This window comes from Salvia splendens, chromosome 13 (genome assembly GCF_004379255.2).
Source record: "Salvia splendens isolate huo1 chromosome 13, SspV2, whole genome shotgun sequence".
In the NCBI taxonomy this organism is placed as follows: Eukaryota; Viridiplantae; Streptophyta; class Magnoliopsida; order Lamiales; family Lamiaceae; genus Salvia; species Salvia splendens.
The window spans coordinates 3190650-3199682 of NC_056044.1; the positions used below are offsets into that span (position 1 = coordinate 3190650).

At 36.7% G+C, this 9033-nt stretch overlaps 1 pseudogene; it reads right to left on the bottom strand.

The window, feature by feature from the left end:
* Positions 1–1205: 1205 nt before the first annotated feature.
* Positions 1206–6861, bottom strand: LOC121760349 (annotated as a pseudogene).
* Between the last annotated feature and the right edge of the window lie 2172 nt (positions 6862–9033).

Sequence of the window (9033 nt, forward strand, 5' to 3'; positions counted from 1 at the left end):
CCAGATGGGCCTAACAAAATATATAATCACAAACGAGGTTTTTTAGCAATTTTTTTGGACGAAAATGTCCAAATGGCTTGAAGGGCAATTTAGTTTGATGACTGTCAAACCTGCACACCTACTCTGCATACCTGTAGAGTTTTGTCAAGTTATACGTGATTATATTTGGTGCAGATTTTGTATGATGAGTTTTTGTGAATTAATATTTATTCTCATCTGCTTCATCCCCAGCCTCCGGCAGCGTGCCATCTTTTCCTCCCGGACCTCCCCTCAGCGACTTACCATTTTTTCCTTAGCAGCTTTTTTTCTTCTAATTGAGCTTCAAGCAAAAGTAGATGAAAAGTTAATTTAGGAATTTGGAGAAGAGAGAACCTGATGATGAGAAAGGAGTTGAGAAAGGAGTGGTGGGTGAAGTTTGAGTGGCATCGAGTTTGATGAAATTTAATTCTATATAACTAATTTTTAGAAATAATAAACAATTAGTGACTTGATTCGATAAATGGAAACTCACTCCATATAAATGGCATTAATTAAAATCGAGCCTTAAATAAAAGGTTTTCTCTTACAAATTTTCGTAATATTATAAATTTCTAAACATAAAATCATTATATTTGATTAATAAATTCTAATTATTGTCCGAAAAAATCTTGTTTGTGATTGTATGTTTTGTTAGGCCCCTCTAATGCTTTTTTTTTTGTTAATGGTCACTAGTGTAATAAGCGTAAAAGCTAGGGTTATTTGGTGCAATTCACTCAATGATAAAAAGTGAATGGGACAAATGTTGTGGGATAAATGAAAATGGAAAAATGAGACGATCTTTGTGGGATGGATGGAGTAAAAGTAGTTTGATAAACATGTAAATCGATTTCATCCAATTTTATATGGATTTAAAATCCAATGTGATTATGTAATGAGTTTATTAATTGACTAAATTTGTAGAGAATATTGACTAAGTCAATATGTAAATCATTTTTAAATAATGGGATAAAATCAACCCTTTCCCAATCATTATGTATACGAATTAATACCGATAAATATTTATTGAGAACATGTATACATCCTACATTTTAGCCAAACTAAAATTTTTAAAACCAGTCAATAGAAAATTTTAATTGGATGGCAATTGGTAAACAACCAAGAAGATCAAAACTCAGATTAAGTTCAAACTAAAAACTGGAAGCAAATTGTTAATTCTGAGAAAATTATTGAGCTACGAAAAAACATTTTCTCTGAAATTCCCCAAAATATTTCATCTGACAGTAGTTATAAAGGAAGTAATACAAAACATATGATACTAGTCTCCTTTCTCAATTCATTGCCAAGAGTTTTGACCTGTGACTGAAAACTACATCTTCCCTGTAATACTAAATACTACAATAGCGACTAGCAGGAAAAAGATAGCAAACAATACAACGAAATCGGCTGTCTTGGCTGGTCTTCCGTTGCCAGTTTTCCTCGTCTTTGAGACTGATGTATGCGGGCCGACTGGTGATGAATGGTCAGTTGTGACGTTCCAAAAGGTTTTGCCAGTTGAAGCTGTTACAGCAGGGGCTTCTGATTCAGGCTCCAGAATTTCAGAAGAGTCTGTTGTGCATTCCACTGACATCAACTCGACACTCTGGTCTTTGAGAATCTGAGAGATAGATGGTATTGAAACTAAAATTAGTTTCTTCAAAACTTACAATATTTTTCTCCCAGGGATTAAGGCGAGGGACGGACAACAAAAACACATCACAGTTCTTACTTTAAAAGCTGAAACAATATTCTACAAGTCATGTACTTCCTAGAACTCTCTTGACAGTAGAAATTACTGCAGATGGGAACATGCCCACATTATTGATTTGATACTTTTTTAGCTTCGTATTTTTTCTGTTCTCTTTCTTCAATTGTTGAATCACTCACATATCTCCTCACGGCTCACAGTCATCTGCTCATGTAAGTCAGCAGCATATCTTATTTTCTATGCATGAGATGAGTAGCATACCTCCAATGTCTCCTTTGACTGAATATAATCACATATGTATGCGCCATCCAGCCATGGAACAAACACTCTTCGAGGAAACGAAAGGTTGCACTGTTTTCTGCCAGACAGACATCCAAAAGTTCCCGTCAGTTGCAGGGTCCAAATGTTGCTTGCCAACCCAGATACACGGCAGGTATCATTCAATTAATTTTATAAGGTTTCTGGCACCCTATAGTTTCGTTGATTTTATGTCACGAAATCAACATTTAACGAAGAATGATGACTTTAACAAGTACTTATTGGCATCAGCCAAATAAAAAGGGAAAGTTGGCTCTGCATTTCAGTATCATGCCCTGAAGCATGACACTGATTATTTTGGCTTATATAATTATTTAGCACAAAACCAGCCATCCAATACAAAAGCAATCTGGAAGTTTCTTTTAATCTTTTTGCATTGGTGTGAAGCATGAAAACAAGCTTCTAGTTAGAAATAAATGACGGAAAACTTGTTCAGTGCAAATAAAGGCTTCATCCATGGGAGCAAAAAAACAAGAGAAAACATCTTTAATGAGGTAGAAACCACAATACCTTTGAGCTTGAAGGTCAAAGTTTGCTATGTATTCCTCAGATGAGAGGCTGTTTGTTCCTTGATCACCACCAGTCACTGATTCAACGTCTCTTTCAGCCTCATCACACATTATATCAAGTCTACTCAGCAAGCTCCTGATGATGTCTTCCTAATCATAAAATGATTGAATATGATAAAGAATGATGAGACATCAAAAGAATAAGGTAACAAAAAGCAGATAGGAATAAACACTTTTTGCTAATGAGCTACAGACCTTTGTATAGTTAGTGTTCTAAAACTTAACAAAAGAAATTACCCCAACTTTTACTTTTTTTGGTTCCAAACTCCAAATACACTTTTAAGTCAATGGCATCATCCTAAAATTTATCAGTGCAGTAACATTGATATTTGATATCCTCCAATGAAACTTATGGAGTCAGATAAGTATGGTGGAAAAATTATGGAAACTTCAAGAAAATGACATTAATAATCCATTATTAATGTTGGTGGGGTTGCACATAAATAATACTTGAACAAAAAATTTAATGTGTACAAAGAGATGAAAGTCACCTTTTTATCAACCAAAGCTTGTGAAACAGGCTCCTTTGAATTCAATTATGACAGAGAACACACCGAGCCTCTAAGTAGAAGAACACCAAGAACCTCTTTTTGGTTACAAGCTTCACGGGAAAAGAAGATTTATTAACAAGGAGAATCATCATGAAGACAAATGCAAAGTTCAACACATAGGTAGAGAGCTAAATCACACCTTCTAAGTATTTATCTTGCATGAAAGGGAGAAGAAATTCAACTTCATGAAAACCATCTGTTAAACTTAGATCATCACCTGCCACCTAGGTAATAAAAAGGGCAGGAAGAAAGAATTTGACATCTGTTTCTTGAATTCTTATTTCCAGACAATAAAATAACAGCATAAACAGACACATTAAGTGGCAAATAAAATATTGAACAACCCAAAGGATAATAAACTACAACTGCACAGCCCATAAAAAACAAGTTGTTCGATCAAGCCCTGTAGAGAGAGAGAGAGAGAGTGCCGAGGATTAACCTAATCCCATTCTCAATAAAACTGCTAAGAGATGGCACTTGAACTTAACAGATCGCACTTGTCTCTAACCTCTAGGTATGGTCCAACAAAGACACTGGATGTGAAATTACCAAGTTCAATTTCCTAAGGACTTCATATTAAATCTGTGATATTATAGCTGGTGTTGCATCACAGCATTGCAACTATCTGTTATCATCACTATGTAAATTGACAAGTTTCAGTGGTCTTACCAATTTTCCATCAATCAAAGTCTTCACACCTTTAAGTTCCTTGGCACAAACTATTATTTCATTACGAAGGGCATCAGAAAATATTTTAATGTCTGATCCATCATCACGAGGTATCGGCAACCTAAGAGGAACAAGCTAAAGACATGTAAATAAATACTACTAACACATAAACAAAAATATTAAGCATGGTGACAGTGCAGCAGTTAACCACATCAGCCAATAGGTAAACTTACTTCAATCTTTCAGAGAACATGTTATATGGCAAGGAAGCAGAAAACTGGACCAAATTTAAAAAAAAAAAAGAAAAATAGGAGAGACAGCAGAGGGAAACCAGTTTCCAAAGTAACATTAAAATAGAGGATCTTGGAAGATTGTTAATAGCCTGCAACTAGAGTTCATATTACAGCAACAGTCAAAGTTTAATTATTAGTATCTATTTTTATACTATATCGCTTTCCTTTTCTATTAATTCCGTATAATTCCTCAAAAATATTTTTACACTTGATGACAATTTATCTAAATGCTCTAAAGTCAGGGTACTGTTTAATATTTCGAGGAAGCATCTTTAGCTCAAACTCATATGGCTTGATCATAGAGACACATTAGGGAACCTTATGGTTCAGACTTCAGATCACTATTTTCATGTCATGGTACAAGTACTGGAGAAATACTCACAGAAGCTGTAATCTCATGTAACTAAAGCTGGTACAGGAAATACTTCAGTCAATTTAGTAAGGGGGCATTTACTTTTGACGATTAGCCTAGATAGATAGAAATAGTATTAGTTAGACCCTTGTTTACATTGAAGGAATGGAGTTTTGGGGCATTCAAGGCCGGTGATTACTCCTATCATTTGAGCTAATTTTTCTTGATTCTCTTCCCATTGAAAAGGTAGGATTGGAGAAATCCTAGTACTGGTGATAAATTAGACAATCATCTACCTTATCAATCATGAAAGGTAAACACCCCCTAAAAGTCTATATATGAGTTTTGTTTTAAATATTGAATCACAATTCTATTCCCCATATAACAAGCATTGGGTGGAAAAGCTCAATAGAAGATACGAAGCAGTGATGGGATGTTGTCAATTTCCTTATGTCCACATACACAAAACCACACAATTAGCCAGATAAGATCAGACTAAAAAAGCCCCCCGACTTCATCATCCATTAAATTTTAATAGGAGAAAGGGCTCAGTGACTTTGAATGGAGTGTAACAGGAAAGTAATTCACAAGCCAAACACAACAGGTTTAGATAAAAAGGTGAAGCAAACAAAAGATCACCTTAAATCAAATTTGTACATGCATCTGAATGCTTGGAGGGAACCTAATATTTTTCCTGTTTTGAAATCACAAGGCCAAAGACTGCCCGAGGTAATATTTGCTGACAGAGAGCAATTTCGGCATGTCCACCTGAAATGTTAAAGTGTCAGGTATTTAATATGTATTGGGAGTCCAGGGCTTTACATCAGAGAGAAGAGACTGGTCATGGGGGTACCTCAAAGGGCTGTAACAATATGGAGTAGCAGTCTTTCATTTACATCATCCATCATTGTAGAGGCTGCTTGTTCAACTCCTATTACAGTCTGTAGAAATTTCATTAATGAATTGCAGATGTACACAGTTTTTGCATAGCTAGAAGATGAATAACTTAATGACCCCATGCTGTCTAATGCAAACTTTACTTTCCCCAAAGTGCATCCAGAGTAGTATTTAATACTTCACCCACGTCCTGCTAGACAACGTGCTCTATATTTTTCACATATATCATGGTGTATTGGTGTGTGCTCCTTCACTGCCCCATCAAAATAAATGAAAAGGCTACCAGTTAAAATTTTGAAAATCGTTTGACCTAAACAAGGTGCAAACCATCACTATGAAACATAGTTATATCCCAATCAGAAAATTAAAAGTGATAAGAACCCATAGAGAACAGTTAATAGAATTGCAGACTCACTATGCTAGTATCAAATAAGAAGATGAGAACCTGGCACAGTGTGATCGTTGAGTTCTTGAATAGGCTTTCACTGACCCATATGTGGATTCCTACCACCTTCATGCCACCCAATAGCATTCTTGAGACCTAAATGGAAACAAAACTGCATGAGGAAGCAAATAGGTGTCAAAGTAAAGCAACACTGAAGCATGAAAGAATCCACACAGTCCATGTAAAAAGAGTGGATTATGAGATAGCAGTTAATACAGCATAGCCAAAATAGTTCATAAGTCACTAAGAAAGAGACACACATCAATTGTGCACCAAAAAAAGAATACTAATATATATACACTTCATTGATTTCAGGTGGGGCAGTGAGGCAGATTAAAGAACCAGTTGAACATGTACTTCTAACAATTCTAATATATATACACTTCACTGATTTCACACAGAACTAGTCCAAATCCAGTAAATCAATTATGATGCACAGCCAAATTCTAACTTATAATCCACCAATAGTCCAATACTAACTTCATCGACACATAACGAGATAAACAATTTCACAAGGCAGACAAATATGAGCAGCAGAAGGGTAAATCTAAGATTTCAAATCACAAATTGAACCTGGCGCGCGTGCTCGAAAACCCAGTCGTGATCAATGAAGAGAGACGAGGACTCAGACTGAGACTTGGCTTTGGACGAAACCTTCTTCTTACTTTTGCTGACATCTCCAGCGCCGTCAACAACCGAACATGGCTGCTCTCCAGCATCATTACGCGGCGTGGGCACCAAACCATACACGAATCCACTGTCCAGCTTCGAATTTAGTTTCCCGATCACAAGCCCAATCTGGAGAATTGGTTCTAATCGCGAATGCGTTATGAAACTATAAACGATTTTGAATCGAGCTTCAATTCAGTAATAACTAAGAGGTATAATCATGATTTGGTTGGCATAAAGTCAACGAAATTGGATACCTGAGACGGGACGGCGGAGCGAGTGAGGCGATATCTCCGATGACGGATTTCACCATGAATTCTGAGCTAAAAACCGCAGAGTTTTAACGCTTACTCGAATAGCCAATCATACAGTCATAACCGCAATAACTAATTCTTCCTCTTTGGGTATATTTTTTATGTTTCTTTTTTGTTTTGTAACTATTTTAATTTGAGATTTTTTTCCTTTCACAAGTTCTTTCATTTGGTGTATTAAAAATTGAATTGTGTTAGTTTTTCCTATGCAAATAGAATTTAATAGATGAAAGTCTACTTTGGTCTTGAATATGACCATGAGAATATGATTTGGCAAAAAATATTTATTTTATCCTAAAAATGACATTACGGTGGACATGTAGTGCCGACTGTGAACTCTAGCAACAAGCTTTGATTAATGGATATGTAATATCGAATGTAAAATCCCTGGACAAATAATAGACTACGTGAGTCTGAAAATTAGATATGTAAAATTGAATATTGAATAATAATTTATGAAGAATAAGCGATACATAAAACAATATATAGACAAACAATAGTTACTCCTACATAATAAGACTACATAAAATAAAGACACACAAGAAAAATAAGAAAGTATTGGAGCAAGAATCTAGCTAAACCCTAAATAGCATAGAAATACAGAATCATTTAAAATCGAATGGTGAAGATCCTTGTCCTCTTCCTTGAGAGGAATCAGCATCATCGAAAATGATCAAGCTTGGTACTGAAGCTCTAGCATAAGCATCAGCAACAGCAGTGGCATTATAAGCAGCATCGTTCGATCTTCCTCGAGAGAAAGCAGAATCATCGAAAGCGTTCATGCTCGGTGAAGGTCTAGCATAAGCATCAGCAATAGAAGTAGCATCATCGTTCCATCTTCCTTGAAAGAAAGGAGAATCATCGAAAGGGACAAAGTTTGGTGAGGGTCTAGCATAAACATCAGGTACAGCCATTGCAGTAGTAGCAGCAGTCGAAAAATCGTTCGATATTCCTTGAAAGAAAGGAGAATCATCGAAAGGGACAAAGTTTGGTGAAGGTCTAGCATAAACATCAGGTACAGCCATTGCAGTAGTAGCAGCAGTCGAAAAATCGTTCGATATTCCTTGAAAGAAAGGAGAATCATCGAAAGGGACAAAGTTTGGTGAAGGTCTAGCATAAACATCAGGTACAGCCATTGCAGTAGTAGCAGCAGTCGAAAAATCGTTCGATATTCCTTGAAAGAAAGGAGAATCATCGAAAGGGACAAAGTTTGGTGAAGGTCTAGCATAAACATCAGGTACAGCCATTGCAGTAGCAGCAGCAGTAGAAAAAGCGTTCGATCTTCCTTGAGAGAAGAAAGGATAAACATCGGCATCATTAACAACATTAGCAGTAGCAATAGCAGCATCGTTCGACCTTCCTTGAGAGAAAGGAGAAGCACTGATGGAGCTTGGTGAAGGTGTAGCAGAAGCATCAGCAGCAACAGTAGCAGCAGTAGAAAAATCGTTAAATCTTCCTTGAGAGAAATTAGAATCATCGAAATTGATGAAGCTTGGTGAAGGTCTAGCATAAGCATCAGCAATAGTAGCAGCAGTCGCAGCAAAATCGTTCGATCTTCCTTGAAAGAAAGGAGAATCATCGAAATTGATGAAGCTTGGTGAAGGTCTGGCATAAACATCAGGTACAGCCATTACAGTAGCAGCAGCAGGAGAAAAATCGCTCGATCTTCCTTGAGAGAAAGGATAAAAATCGGAAATGATATTCAAGCTTGATGAAGATCTAGCATAGGCATCGTTAACAAAATTAGCAGCATCGTTCAACTTCAATCTTCCTTGTAGTATAGCATCACACTCGGCTACAGTGGTGAGATCGTGAATGCTAGCTCTCATTCCATCCTTCTTCTTCTTCTTCTTCGCCGTTTGACGGTTTACGAACTTCTGAGCATGGCTCGACACTTGAGCCGGCGACCGCCCCTTCACAAAATGCCTACAAATGTTCCTCCAGTCGCTCTTCCCGAACATCTCAACCCCTTGCAGAAAACACCTGACAACCAAATAATCAGAATGACACGAGATTTTAGGTTAATTTATTAACTATAATAAAATAGATAAATAAATAATTAAATATTTAATCAAGGCAACGAGGTCTAAATATGGAAAGTGGATATCTTAACATACCTGTGTTCTTCGACTGACCAAGACTCGCCTTTCTTCCGCTCGCATAGGCTGCGGTTCGACCGGCTCGGACCAGCTTCCGGAGACTCAGGATAGTCCGGAACTTCGACATTGCCGGCTTC